Genomic DNA, 15,665 nt, shown 5'->3' on the forward strand with positions numbered 1-15,665 from the left:
GAGGAACCTGCCATGCAATGCCGAAGACAATCTGCGCACCGGACAAATCGTCACTGAATCCTGGTTCAGGGGCTACTGAGGGAGTGCTGGATTAAGGGGTCCTCGAGCGTCCGGACTATGTAACATGGGCCGGACAAATGGGCTGTGAAGATACAAGACAGAAGACTTCTTCCCGTGTCCGGATGGGACTCTCCTTGGCGTGGATGGCAAGCTCGGCGTTCAGATTTGTAGATTCATTCCTTTGTAAACCGACTCTGTACAACCCTAGGCCCCTCCGGTGTCTATATAAACCAGAGGGTTTGGTCCGTAGAGACAATCACAATCATACAGGCTAGACATCTAGGGTTTAGCCATTACGATCTCGTGGTAGATCAACTCTTGTAATCCTCATATTCATCAAGATCAATCAAGCATGAAGTAGGGTATTACCTCCATCAAGAGGGCCCGAACCTGGGTAAACATCGTATCCCCCGTCTCCTATTACCATTGACCCTAGGCGCATAGTTCGGGACCCCCTACTCGACACATGCCAAGTTTCATGATTTTCAGGCATGTTTTGGATTTACAGGAATTAAAAAACAAAGTTTCTCAATCTTTTCGGCCGAGCTACGACGCCCAGATGTTTGAATTTCACTCCCATCTCTTGCATGGGACCTAGAAATTCACCCAAGGACACACATGTGATTTTTCAAACAACTTTGTTGCACTGGAGCCTATGCTTGTAGTTCAAATTTGAATTATGCACATGAAATGCCCAGAAACGCAATTAATGTATAAAAAGGCCAAACGAACACGGAATAATTCCAAAATTTAGCATGGTACTTCTATTTCGACTAATCTAGCTGTGAAAAAAATTAAGGCGGGAGAAGGCAGTGTACGTATGTCATTTCGCACACGGAGGTGACACGTCCCCTCTCGGAACCACGAGCCTTCTTGAGAGAAGCTCCGGTTTGCAATCAGCTTACACCAAAGCTTGTCCCAATTCGGCGAAAAAAATTACCGCAGCATGTTGGTGCCATGTCATGAGACCATGCCAAGTTTCATGATTTTCAGGCGTGTTTTGGAATTACAGGAATTAAAAACCAAGTTTCTCAATCTTTCAGGTCGAGCCACGACGCCTAGATGTTTGAATTTCTCTCCCATCTCTTGCATGGGACCTAGAAATTCACCCAAGGACACACATGTGATTTTTCAAACAACTTTGGTGCACTGGAGCCTGTGCTTGTAGTTCAAATTTGAATTATGTACATTAAATGCCCAGAAACTCAATTAATGTATAAAAAGGCCAAACAAACACGGAATAATTCCAAAATTTAGCACGGTAATTCTATTTGGTCTAATCTGGCTGTGTAAAAAAATTAAGGCGGGAGAAGACAGTGTACGTATGTCGTTTCGCACACGGAGGTGACACGTTCCCTCTCGGAACCAGGAGTCTTCTTGAGGGAAGCTCCGGTTTGCAAAAAGCTTACACCAAAGCTTGTCCCAATTCGGCCAAAGAAATTACCGCAGCATGTTGGTGCCATGTCATGACACCATGTGAAGTTTCATGATTTCCAGGCGTGTTTTGGAATTACAGGAATTAAAAAAACAAGTTTCTCAATCTTTCCGGCCGAGCCACGATGCCCAGATGTTTTAATTTCACTCCCATCTCTTGCATGGGACCGAGAAATTCAACCAAGGACACATATGTGATTTGTCAAACAACTTTGGTGCACTGGAGCACGTGCTTGTAGTTCAAATTAGAATTATGCACATTAAATGCGCAGAAACTCAATTATATAAAAAAGGCCAAACGAACACCGAATAATTCCAAATTTTAGCACAATACTTCTATTTGGTCTAATCTACCTGTGTAAAAAAATTAAAGCGGGAGAAGGCAGTGTACGTATGTCGTGTCGCACACGGAGGTGACACGTTCCCTCTCGGAACGAGGAGCCCTCTTGAGGGAAGCTCCGGTTTGCAAGAAGCTTACACCAAAGCTTGTCCCAATTCGGCCAAAGAAATTACCGCAGCATGTTGCTGCCATGTCATGACACCATGCCAAGTTTCATGATTTTCAAGCGTGTTTTGGATTTACAGGAATTAAAAAACCAAGTTTCTCAATCTTTTCGGTCGAGCCACGATGCCCAGATGTTTGAATTTCAGTCCCATCTCTTGCATGGGACCTAGAAATTCACCCAAGGACACACATGTGATTTTTCAAACAACTTTGGTGCACTGGAGCACGTGCTTGTAGTTCAAATTTGAATTATGCACATTAAATGCCCAGAAACTCAATTAATGTGTAAAAAAGGCCAAACGAACACGGAATAATTCCAAAATTTAGCACGATACTTCTATTTGGTCTAATCTGCCAGTGTACAAAAATTAAGGTCGGAGAAGGCAGTGTACGTATGTCGTTTCGCACATGGAGGTGACACGTTCCCTCTCGGAACAAGGAGCCTTCTTGAGGGAAGCTCCGGTTTGCAAGAAGCTTACAACAAAGCTTGTCCCAATTCGGCCAAAAAAATTACTGCAGCATGTTGGTGCCATGTCATGACGCCATGCCAAGTTTCATGATTTTCAGGCGTGTTTTGGAATTACAGGAATTAAAAACCAAGTTTCTCAATCTTCCCGGTCGAGCCACGACGCCTAGATGTTTGAATTTCACTCCCATCTCTTGCATGGGACCTAGAAATTCACCCAAGGACACACATGTGATTTTTCAAACAACTTTGCTGCACTGGAGCCTGTGCTTGTAGTTCAAATTTGAATTATGCACATGAAATGCCCAGAAACTCAATTAATGTATAAAAAGGCCAAACGAACACGGAATAATTCCAAAATTTAGCATGGTACTTCTATTTCGACTAATCTAGCTGTGAAAAAAATTAAGGCGGGAGGAGGCAGTGTACGTATGTCGTTTCGCACACGGAGGTGACACGTCCCATCTCGGAACCACGAGCCTTCTTGAGAGAACCTCCGGTTTGCAATCAGCTTACACCAAAGCTTGTCCCAATTCGGCGACAAAAATTACCGCAGGATGTTGGTGCCATGTCATGAGACCATGCCAAGTTTCATGATTTTCAGGCGTGTTCTGGAATTACAGGAATTAAAAACCAAGTCTCTCAATCTTTCCGGTCGAGCCACGACGCCTAGATGTTTCAATTTGACTCCCATCTCTTGCATGGGACCTAGAAATTCACCCAAGGACACACATGTGATTTTTCAAACAACTTTGGTGCACTGGAGCCTGTGCTTGTAGTTCAAATATGAATTATGTACATTAAATGCCAGAAACTCAATTAATGTATAAAAAGGCCAAACAAACACGGAATAATTCCAAAATTTAGCACGGTAATTCTATTTGGTCTAATCCGGCTGTGTAAAAAAATTAAGGCAGGAGAAGGCAGTGTACGTATGTCGTTTCGCACACGGAGGTGACATGTTCCCTCTCGGAACCAGGAGTCTTCTTGAGGGAAGCTCCGGTTTGCCAAAAGCTTACACCAAAGCTTGTTCCAATTCGGCCAAAGAAATTACCGCAGCATGTTGGTGCCATGCCATGACACCTTGTGAAGTTTCATGATTTCCAGGCGTGTTTTGGAATTACAGGAATTAAAAAAACAAGTTTCTCAATCTTTCCGGCCGAGCCACGATGCCCAGATTTTTTAATTTCACTCCCATCTCTTGCATGGGACCGAGAAATTCGACCAAGGACACACATGTGATGTGTCAAACAACTTTGGTGCACTGGAGCACGTGCTTGTAGTTCAAATTTGAATTATGCACATTAAATGTGCAGAAACTCAATTATATAAAAAAGGCCAAACAAACACCGAATAATTCCAAAATTTAGCATGATACTTCTATTTGGTCTAATCTGCCAGTGTACAAAATTAAGGCGGGAGAAGGAAGTGTACGTATGTCATTTCGCACATGGAGGTGACACGTTCCCTCTTGGAACGAGGAGCCTTCTTGAGGGAAGCTCCGGTTTGCAAGAAGCTTACACCAAAGCTTGTCCCAATTCGGCCAAAAAAATTACTGCAGCATGTTGGTGCCATGTCATGACACCATGCCAAGTTTCATGATTTTCAGGCATGTTTTGGATTTACAGGAATTAAAAAACAAAGTTTCTCAATCTTTTCGGCCGAGCTACGACGCCCAGATGTTTGAATTTCACTCCCATCTCTTGCATGGGACCTAGAAATTCACCCAAGGACACACATGTGATTTTTCAAACAACTTTGTTGCACTGGAGCCTATGCTTGTAGTTCAAATTTGAATTATGCACATGAAATGCCCAGAAACGCAATTAATGTATAAAAAGGCCAAACGAACACGGAATAATTCCAAAATTTAGCATGGTACTTCTATTTCGACTAATCTAGCTGTGAAAAAAATTAAGGCGGGAGAAGGCAGTGTACGTATGTCATTTCGCACACGGAGGTGACACATCCCCTCTCGGAACCACGAGCCTTCTTGAGAGAAGCTCCGGTTTGCAATCAGCTTACACCAAAGCTTGTCCCAATTCGGCGAAAAAAATTACCGCAGCATGTTGGTGCCATGTCATGAGACCATGCCAAGTTTCATGATTTTCAGGCGTGTTTTGGAATTACAGGAATTAAAAACCAAGTCTCTCAATCTTTCAGGTCGAGCCACGACGCCTAGATGTTTGAATTTCTCTCCCATCTCTTGCATGGGACCTAGAAATTCACCCAAGGACACACATGTGATTTTTCAAACAACTTTGGTGCACTGGAGCCTGTGCTTGTAGTTCAAATTTGAATTATGTACATTAAATGCCCAGAAACTCAATTAATGTATAAAAAGGCCAAACAAACACGGAATAATTCCAAAATTTAGCACGGTAATTCTATTTGGTCTAATCTGGCTGTGTAAAAAAATTAAGGCGGGAGAAGGCAGTGTACGTATGTCGTTTCGCACACGGAGGTGACACGTTCCCTCTCGGAACGAGGAGCCCTCTTGAGGGAAGCTCCGGTTTGCAAAAAGCTTACACCAAAGCTTGTCCCAATTCGGCCAAAGAAATTACCGCAGCATGTTGGTGCCATGTCATGACACCATGTGAAGTTTCATGATTTCCAGGCGTGTTTTGGAATTACAGGAATTAAAAAAACAAGTTTCTCAATCTTTCCGGCCGAGCCACGATGCCCAGATGTTTTAATTTCACTCCCATCTCTTGCATGGGACCGAGAAATTCAACCAAGGACACATATGTGATTTGTCAAACAACTTTGGTGCACTGGAGCACGTGCTTGTAGTTCAAATTAGAATTATGCACATTAAATGCGCAGAAACTCAATTATATAAAAAAGGCCAAACGAACACCGAATAATTCCAAATTTTAGCACAATACTTCTATTTGGTCTAATCTGCCTGTGTAAAAAAATTAAAGCGGGAGAAGGCAGTGTACGTATGTCGTGTCGCACACGGAGGTGACACGTTCCCTCTCGGAACGAGGAGCCCTCTTGAGGGAAGCTCCGGTTTGCAAGAAGCTTACACCAAAGCTTGTCCCAATTCGGCCAAAGAAATTACCGCAGCATGTTGGTGCCATGTCATGACACCATGCCAAGTTTCATGATTTTCAAGCGTGTTTTGGATTTACAGGAATTAAAAAACCAAGTTTCTCAATCTTTTCGGTCGAGCCACGATGCCCAGATGTTTGAATTTCAGTCCCATCTCTTGCATGGGACCTAGAAATTCACCCAAGGACACACATGTGATTTTTCAAACAACTTTGGTGCACTGGAGCACGTGCTTGTAGTTCAAATTTGAATTATGCACATTAAATGCCCAGAAACTCAATTAATGTGTAAAAAAGGCCAAACGAACACGGAATAATTCCAAAATTTAGCACGATACTTCTATTTGGTCTAATCTGCCAGTGTACAAAAATTAAGGTGGGAGAAGGCAGTGTACGTATGTCGTTTCGCACATGGAGGTGACACGTTCCCTCTCGGAACAAGGAGCCTTCTTGAGGGAAGCTCCGGTTTGCAAGAAGCTTACACCAAAGCTTGTCCCAATTCGGCCAAAAAAATTACTGCAGCATGTTGGTGCCATGTCATGACGCCATGCCAAGTTTCATGATTTTCAGGCGTGTTTTGGAATTACAGGAATTAAAAACCAAGTTTCTCAATCTTTCCGGTCGAGCCACGACGCCTAGATGTTTGAATTTCACTCCCATCTCTTGCATGGGACCTAGAAATTCACCCAAGGACACACATGTGATTTTTCAAACAACTTTGCTGCACTGGAGCCTGTGCTTGTAGTTCAAATTTGAATTATGCACATGAAATGCCCAGAAACTCAATTAATGTATAAAAAGGCCAAACGAACACGGAATAATTCCAAAATTTAGCATGGTACTTCTATTTCGACTAATCTAGCTGTGAAAAAAAATTAAGGCGGGAGGAGGCAGTGTACGTATGTCGTTTCGCACACGGAGGTGACACGTCCCCTCTCGGAACCACGAGCCTTCTTGAGAGAAGCTCCGGTTTGCAATCAGCTTACACCAAAGCTTGTCCCAATTCGGCGACAAAAATTACCGCAGGATGTTGGTGCCATGTCATGAGACCATGCCAAGTTTCATGATTTTCAGGCGTGTTCTGGAATTACAGGAATTAAAAACCAAGTCTCTCAATCTTTCCGGTCGAGCCACGACGCCTAGATGTTTCAATTTGACTCCCATCTCTTGCATGGGACCTAGAAATTCACCCAAGGACACACATGTGATTTTTCAAACAACTTTGGTGCACTGGAGCCTGTGCTTGTAGTTCAAATATGAATTATGTACATTAAATGCCCAGAAACTCAATTAATGTATAAAAAGGCCAAACAAACACGGAATAATTCCAAAATTTAGCACGGTAATTCTATTTGGTCTAATCCGGCTGTGTAAAAAAATTAAGGCAGGAGAAGGCAGTGTACGTATGTCGTTTCGCACACGGAGGTGACATGTTCCCTCTCGGAACCAGGAGTCTTCTTGAGGGAAGCTCCGGTTTGCAAAAAGCTTACACCAAAGCTTGTCCCAATTCGGCCAAAGAAATTACCGCAGCATGTTGGTGCCATGTCATGACACCATGTGAAGTTTCATGATTTCCAGGCGTGTTTTGGAATTACAGGAATTAAAAAAACAAGTTTCTCAATCTTTCCGGCCGAGCCACGATGCCCAGATTTTTTAATTTCACTCCCATCTCTTGCATGGGACCGAGAAATTCGACCAAGGACACACATGTGATGTGTCAAACAACTTTGGTGCACTGGAGCACGTGCTTGTAGTTCAAATTTGAATTATGCACATTAAATGTGCAGAAACTCAATTATATAAAAAAGGCCAAACAAACACCGAATAATTCCAAAATTTAGCATGATACTTCTATTTGGTCTAATCTGCCAGTGTACAAAATTAAGGCGGGAGAAGGAAATGTACGTATGTCGTTTCGCACATGGAGGTGACACGTTCCCTCTTGGAACGAGGAGCCTTCTTGAGGGAAGCTCCGGTTTGCAAGAAGCTTACACCAAAGCTTGTCCCAATTCGGCCAAAATAATTACTGCAGCATGTTGGTGCCATGTCATGACACCATGCCAAGTTTCATGATTTTCAGCCGTATTTTGGATTTACAGGAATTAAAAAAACAACTTTCTCAATCATTCCAGCCGAGCCACGACACCCATATGTTTGAATTCTATTACCATCTCTTGCATGGGACCTAGAAATTCACCCAGAGACAGATATGTGATTTTTCAGCAAACTTTGGTGCATTGGAGCATGTGCTTGTAGTTCAAATTTGAATTCTGCACATTAAATGCCCAGAAACTCAATTAATGCATAAAAATGCCAAACTTACCTGGAATAACGAAATTTAAACACGACACTCATGTACTAGTTGCATGTTCACTGTACGTAAATGTTCTAGCAATTCAAACACCACCCTTTCCCTCCGTAACACCATTTTGTCTTTCAAAACATAATGAAAAAATCAGGCTTACCACAAACAGTTTACTAGAAACAATCATGTGGGATGCGATATAAAATATCTTGGCGCACCGTCTTGTCTGGCTTACGCAGGAAGCTTCTTCGTCTACAGTCTACTGCCCCCGCTTGAACCACACTTGCGCGCTAGTTTCTCGCGGCACCGAGCGAAAAAAAATTGCCACCGCGGAAATATCTATCTCCCCGCCCCCTCCCTCCTACCAAAAGCCACATTTCCACTGTTCCTCCTTGCTTTCCAAGTTCAAACCTTCACTGCTGCTTACTGGCAGCTCAGCCTCATCGCCGACGACCCTTCTTCTTGCTGCGACGCCTCCTCGCCGGCTACCCTTCTTCTTGTAGCGCCGCCTCCACGCCGGCGACCCTTCTTCTTGCAGCGCCGCCTCCTCACCGGTGACCCTTCTTCTTGTTGCGGTGAGTAGCATGCGGCCGCATGCGCGAACGAGGTCGCTATGGCTGCCATGCGTGACGACCGCCAGATCTTGGAGGAGCACCTCGTCTTCGAGGCCACCGTCGACGCCGCCACGCGGTTGTCTACTTTAAAATACAGTTTATGATGTTTTCTCAAGGCCACCGCTAGTGCCTTCTAGTGATTTGTCCTCTGTAATGTTAATATGCAATCTGATGTTCAGTTAACAGTTTGGTCCTCTGAAATGTAATGTTCAGTTAACACTTTGGTCCAACAATTGCTACATTTCGTAGTACTGTTCTCAAGAATTCTTTGTTTTGTTAACTGTCTTATGTTCTAGTACATGTTTCAAATTCTGCAATTACGTGCCTAGTTAACTATTTTGGTTCTTTTGGTCTGCTGTCCATTTAACTGTTTGGTTCAGTTCTGCAATTTGATTTTCATTAGCTGTGGGTACAATTTTGTGCTGTTATGCATGTGACACCAATTGAATTTGGCTATACTCAATACATATTCTACTGATAGTATGGCAACTCTCAGTTAACCTAATCAAGATCTTCCTAATGTGTGTTGCAGGGAAACAATGGGAGACACTATGGTTTACCATCGAGGTTTGTTCAAGCAGGGTCCTTTGGCTAATAGCACATTATTGTGTAGTTGCAGGAATCATTCTAATATTTAGGTTTCTTACAATTTGGTCTTTCACATGTAGGTCCTGCTTTCAGAGGCTTAGACCCACTGTTCGACCCATTTTGCATATCGGGAATGAGATGTCCATGAATATCAGTCAAGTCAAGAAACTCAGAAAGATTGTTAGCATGAAGAAACTTGTGATGAATAACAGCAAGATCTTTGTTTGCACAATGAAGAAGACATCAGTCAGCTATAGGATGGTATCAACTCTTTTACCTTGTTTTTACCCCTTGCCCCATTCCCTCAGCTAATTTAACCTCGAGGTCCTCGTTTTTTATTTTTTAACACATGTTAAAGAAGGTCTACCGCATTACTTTTTACAATGTGTGATACGTGGCATACAGTTGATCCATCCGACTTATTTGTGATGGAATAGGCCGTGTGTGTTGTGGGCAAACGCTTGCTAGTATTCAACCGTTTGGGATTGATGAATTCATTACCGACGGGATCCCTAGTGTGGTCCTTGTTCATCTAATCATCATCTACTTCTTGTGCTAGCTCGATGTTAAGTTTCCATTAATTGATGGTGTTTTAGGAACACACCACCATTTCCCGCCATTTCCTCACCTGTTTCCCGCGACCCTGCTATATTGCGCATAGGGGGCGCGCGACACACGAAGGCAACAAGCGCAGCCTGTAGCACATCCACCTTTTCCAAGCATGCCAACCCACCAAAGCGCCACCTCTGCCATCAACCTCGTCGACGAGGAAAACGAGCAGGCGCCACGGCCTGTCGAGGCTGAGGCGCTCCCCGGCAACGCGATGGACGATGTTGTGATGCGCGTCATTGCCAGGGTTGAGCAGACCTTTGGTGCATGGCGCTTGAGCGCCGCGGATCAAGATAGGCATGTCAGCGCCGACAGGCTGCAGCTCGCTGCACAACATGATCGATGGCGCGCCGCAGAGCAAGCTAGGCGCGTCCACGCCGATAGGCTGCGGCTCGCCGCACGGCGAGACCGTTGGAGCACCGCAGAGCAAGAGGCGCGGCGCACCGCACAGCAAGAGCGGATCCATCGACGCTTGCCTGCCGTCGACACGGCGTCACAGCTGGGTACACGCCCCGTCAGTACCCCTATTCCTCGCCAGGAGTGGGCGGAGGCCCTCAGCGCCGTACTTGCACCAGATGCCGGCCACGCCGTACTTGCACCGGACGCCCGCCGCGCCATTCGCATGGGTGTCGCCGTTTGCCTTATCCGCGGCCCGCTGGATGCCAACGCGCTGGTCCGTAGGCTCGACTGCCTCCTTGGCCCAGGTGTCCACCTAGGCGCAGTAGAGGAACATGGCCGTCGCATCCTCCAGCTGGTGATCTCCGATGAAATAGCCAACTTGGAGCTCGAGATCACGCCGCAGATGTACCGCGAGCATGTCGACCGCTTGGGCGAATGCATGCATGAGTTCAGGCAGAGCCAAGAGCTACCCTAGGCAAGGGCTGCTGGTCATGGTGTCATGGACGCGTTTTATTTTGAAAAGTTGTTTCGACGTGGATAGCCTTGTATTCACAGCAATCATAGTATTGCTCTATTTCAATGTGTGTACTCTGTTTTCCATTCTTATATGCGTTTCGATGTGTGTGTATACGCTTTCCATTCTGTATATGTGGATGATAACAGCTAGATTCAAATTAGTATACAAAAACAGATAGAAAATGAAATTCATAATATATATACACTACTAGGGAAAACCTTATACACAGAACTTTAGCAGTAGCGCATGTTAAAAAAGCAGGCTGGTGCTAAGTAGCAGTAGCGCGCTGATGTAAACGGCGCTACAGATACAGTTGTAGGAGTAGCGCGCCTGAAGATAAAAGCGCTACTACTAAAATTCCGACGGCTTAGCCGATAGACTACACATAGTAGTAGCGATCTACGTCAAACCGCGCTACCGCTACTTGCTTTGTAGCAGCGTGTTTACGCTGAAAGGCGCTACTGCTAAAGGAAATAAAATTAAATGGAAAGCAAATAGAAAAGTAAATGAAAATGAAAGAAATGGAAAAAGGTGAAAGGAAAAAAATGTAAAGAAAAATAAATGAAAAAGAGGAAAAAAGAGAAAGGAATAGCAGTAGCGTTTATCGAGGAACATGCTGTAGCTAGCTTAGCAGCAGCGCACTTCCTGGAACGCGCTACTGCTACTTCTGACTTCACCGCGCGGTTCATTCTTCCCCACGGCCACTTCCCCCAAATCCAACTCCTCCGCTGTCGCCACCGCCGTTGCCCATCAGCCGCCGCGCGCTCTCCCGTAGATCTCCGCAAACCCTCGACGCCACCCCGACCCCGACCTCGACGCCGCCCCCGACCCGGACCTCGACGCCGCCCCCGACCCCGACTTCGACGCCGCCCTCCGCCGCGCGCCCGAGCCCCGACCCCGACCTCGATGCCGCCTGCCCCTCCCTCGCCGCAGGCACCCGAGGTGAGCACGCCTACTCCTCCCCCTACCCTACATCTGCCTAGGGTTCTTCAAATTTTAGTTGCATCAACTTAGTTAGGGTTCATCTATGGGTGGAAACGAATCGGATGCGGATGTTATCGGATACGGATGCGGCCTGGATGTTTTCTTAGATGATGTTTTCTTAGATGATGAATAAACACTATTGTAATGCATAATAAAACGAGTAAAATTTGACCACTTATTTCACTTTTAAGTTGGATAATTCGAATATCCGCTACCACTTTCCACCCCTAGGTTCATCAAATTAGATGGTAATTAGGGCAGTAGTTCCTAGGTACTAATTAGTTAGTAAGAACTAGGTACTAATTAGGTACTAGTTTAATTTTATTTATAATAAGTTTATTTTTAGTAAGAACTAGTTGAACATGTCACATTTGTTGTTATTTTTTTAGTTAAAGCAATTATTCCCGCATCGACGTCGACGATGCCTATCCCGCATCCTCGTCGTCGTCGACTCGGCGGAGGACACTTGCTTGACCAGATGGGCCATGTCCGGGACTGGGCTCCGCTGAGCTGGTACTGGGAGGCGCTACCTATCGGGGGGCGCAGCTTGGTGAGGAGCCAGCCCGTCGTTGACCCGAACCTTCTTTGGTGGCGGTCGCGTGGGCCAGTGACGGTACAGAGGCTCGAGGACCCCACTGAGGTGGTACGTCACCGTGTCAGTTAGGAGGACGCGCACTTCCGTCGCTACTTGTTTGCGTTGGAGCACAGGTTCTCCAATACCTGGCAGGTTCTCCAGGGATCTCACTGGAGCTATGATCCTGTGATGGTTCCTTCTCTTTGGGTGTTCATCGCCCGCGCCGATACCTGTCGTGCGCTAGGGTTTTAGTTGTATTAGTGATGTTATATGTATGATACTATTCGGGATGTATTAGTGATAATATTCGACGATGTACGGACGCATGAGATGATTTACCTTTGCGTATTGAATGCATGCTAATTTGAATACTTATTTATTTTATGATTTGGTTTTTCTTATTGAATGCTCATGTCAATATGAGTCCTATAAGATATTGTGAAATTTATATGTTGTGTTGCTCAAATAGGATATGTGCTTGCCCAAGTGGCCGGTCATGTTTGCAGGTTATACCTCTGAGTGGCATATGTTTTGCAGGAGTGTTGATTCATTTCCGTTCCGGCAAATTTCAGGCGCTCGATATGTCCTATTTTAGCAAAGGTCATGCTGGATTTTTCCGTGAATTTTGGCATGACTTGTGCTAGAATATGTAGGAAATATCGAGTGCCCCAGATTTGTGTGTGTTTTTTGACTATATACTGCATGGCAATAGCCTCACAGTCCTTTATTAAACCAAAGAACCAAAGAGTTTACAAAGTTACAAGTTAAAGGCAAGGAAAGAGAGGAGCGATTACTTACGAAGAGAGTTTAAGGTAAGGCAGCTATCCAAGAAATTAGGCTATTACTATATTTGCATTTGATTCTATGAGCTAAAAGAGAAATGTCATGAAGAAAATTTCTCCTCCAGGATCTGAAAGAAGGCAACTCATTTCTGAAAATCTTCCCGTTTCTTTGTGTCCAAATATTCCAAGTAGCAGTGAAGACTAGCTCTGAGAAAAATGGGAAACCAAAATCCTTCCGAGCAGTTGAAGCCATCTCATAAGTAGTCTGGTTAGGTTGAATAATCCACGAAATGCCCAGGTAATTCCAGACACGTTGACTAAAGTTGCAAGCGAAGAAGAGATGCGCTCTGTCCTCATGAGAGGCAGAGTGACACAAAGCACAAGTGTCATCCTGGATAATCCAATGCCGCCGCTGCATCATGTCCCTAGTGTTAAGGCGATCCATCAAAAGGAGCCAGCCAAACACTTTAAACTTGAGGGTGCAAGAACTTTTCCAGATCCACCTGAATATGGGATCAACCACAGTGTCCGAAAAGCATGACATGTAATAAATCCTTGACTGGTAATCACCAGACTTGGATGGCGATTTCCAGACATCCTTTTCCCCCTCCTGAAGGTTAACCAAAGGCAGCAACGCCTGAAGCTGATTAAATTCCTCGAAGGCCTCAGCAGACAGTGGCAGATGGAGATTGTCGGTTGGGTCCGATAGTTCCATCATATCCTTAATGGTGAGAGTGTCATCAATCACAAAATAGTGAAGCCTCGGAAGCCGGAGTTGCATAAGAACCGCATTGTTACCAAGCTGCCATCGGTCCAGCCAGAAGATCACCGTGTCCCCCGCACGCACGTGTGGGACCGCCAACTTGCAAAACCTATCGTACAGCTTCAGTACATCCCTCCACTAGAAAGAACCGCAGCTTTGAGTGACTTGGGGTGGCGCTGCGGCATAATATGTGTCCCAAATGAGTGATACCCATGGCACGTCCATCTTATTAAAGAACTTGAAAAGATGCTTGATCAACAAGGCATCTTTCTGTATGCTCAAGTCTAGAACGCCCAGGCCTCCCAGGTTTTGAGGACGACAGACCAAATCCCAAGCCGCCAATGATTGTCGTGGCGTATCCGTGTTCCCTCTCCACAAGCACTGCTGCATGATTCATTCAATCTGTTTGAAAATGCCCCATGGCAGCGAAAGAGTGCACAAGAAGTATATTGGCATAGAACTAAGAACAAATTGCAAGAGTTGTAGCCGGCTCCCTTGATTCAACAGGCAAGAAGACGCAGATAATCGTGTCTCAATACGATCCACCAAAGGCAACAGATCATAAATTGTTGGCCGAGAGGTACCCATGGGCAATCCAAGGTAAGTGAACGGCATGGAACCAACATCACACCCAAGCAAACTAGCAACACGCTTGCCCTCATCATCACTCATATTGATTGGTATCAAGGAGGACTTACCGAAATTGATCCTCAGTCCGGTTGATTTAGCAAAGACCTCAAGCATTTCTTTGAAAGCAATGAGCTGGCTGTCAATAGCAGGAAGAACAATGAGTGTGTCGTCCGCATACTGAACAATCGGATAATCCATCGAAGATGTTGGGATAGGTAATGTGAGAATGTTCCTTGAGCACATTTCATTTACAATCGATTGAAGTAAGTCCACAGCAATCACAAAGAGCAAAGGAGATAGTGGATCTCCTTGACGAACACCCGATCGACAGACGAAATGATTACCAGGCACTCCATTTAAAAGAACCGAAGAGGAGCCCGTGGACAAAATGCTCTCAATCCAACTTGTCCAACGATTGTCAAAACCCTTACATTTCAGAATCCTGAGAATCAGATCATGCTCGATGGTGTCAAATGCCTTTGTGAAGTCAAGCTTAAGAAGAATGATAGGCCTCTTGGAAGCTTTGCATTGGCGGATGTATTCAAAACACCACGCCAGGCAGTCCTGAATGGATAGACACCGAAGAAAGTCGTATTGGTTGCGGTGAATACATTTCAAAATCACACCCTGGAGACGACTAGCCAAAAGCTTGGTTAAAAACTTCAACCAAGTATTTGTCAATGATATGGGCCGGAAATCACCAACATATTCAGGGCTCAACTTCTTAGGAATGAGGGTGATAAGAGATGTATTGAGACACTCCAAATTGCACTTCCCATCATAGAATTCTTGGACAAGCTTCATAAAATCCTCTTTCAAAATAGACCAACATCTCTCTAAAAAAAGGCTAGTAAACCCGTCCGGTCCCGGAGCACGATCAGTAGGCATGTTCTTAATTACCGCATCCACCTCGGAGTCCGTGAACGGTAAAGATAACTCCTCTAGACCATCAATCCGGGAAATTAATGTGTCTAGATCAAAACCCATTTGAATGCCTTTTGATTGGCCCATTAATTGATTGAAGTCAGACCAGAACATCCCCGCCAACTGCTGATGGTCAGTGATCACATCACCGTCAACTGACTTGTCGAGGAGATTTTGTTCCTCCGATAACTTTCCGTAGCCATAGCATGGAAATTTTTTGAATTTTCCTCACCAACTTTGATGTTTCTGATCATGCAACGTTGTTTCTAATAGATAAACTATCAATGTAAGATATCCTCAAGGTGCAATTTAACAATTCTGTGAAAATTGAACTCCGGTCAACTCAAGGGCCTAATTTCCTCAATATCATCAAGAAAATTTTTCACTTTATTGCAATCAGCAATGAGAGCTTTGACTATGGACAGGTTGAGATGCCATTTCTTGAGAGCATATCG

This window comes from Triticum aestivum, chromosome 3D (genome assembly GCF_018294505.1).
Source record: "Triticum aestivum cultivar Chinese Spring chromosome 3D, IWGSC CS RefSeq v2.1, whole genome shotgun sequence".
Lineage (NCBI taxonomy): Eukaryota > Viridiplantae > Streptophyta > Magnoliopsida > Poales > Poaceae > Triticum > Triticum aestivum.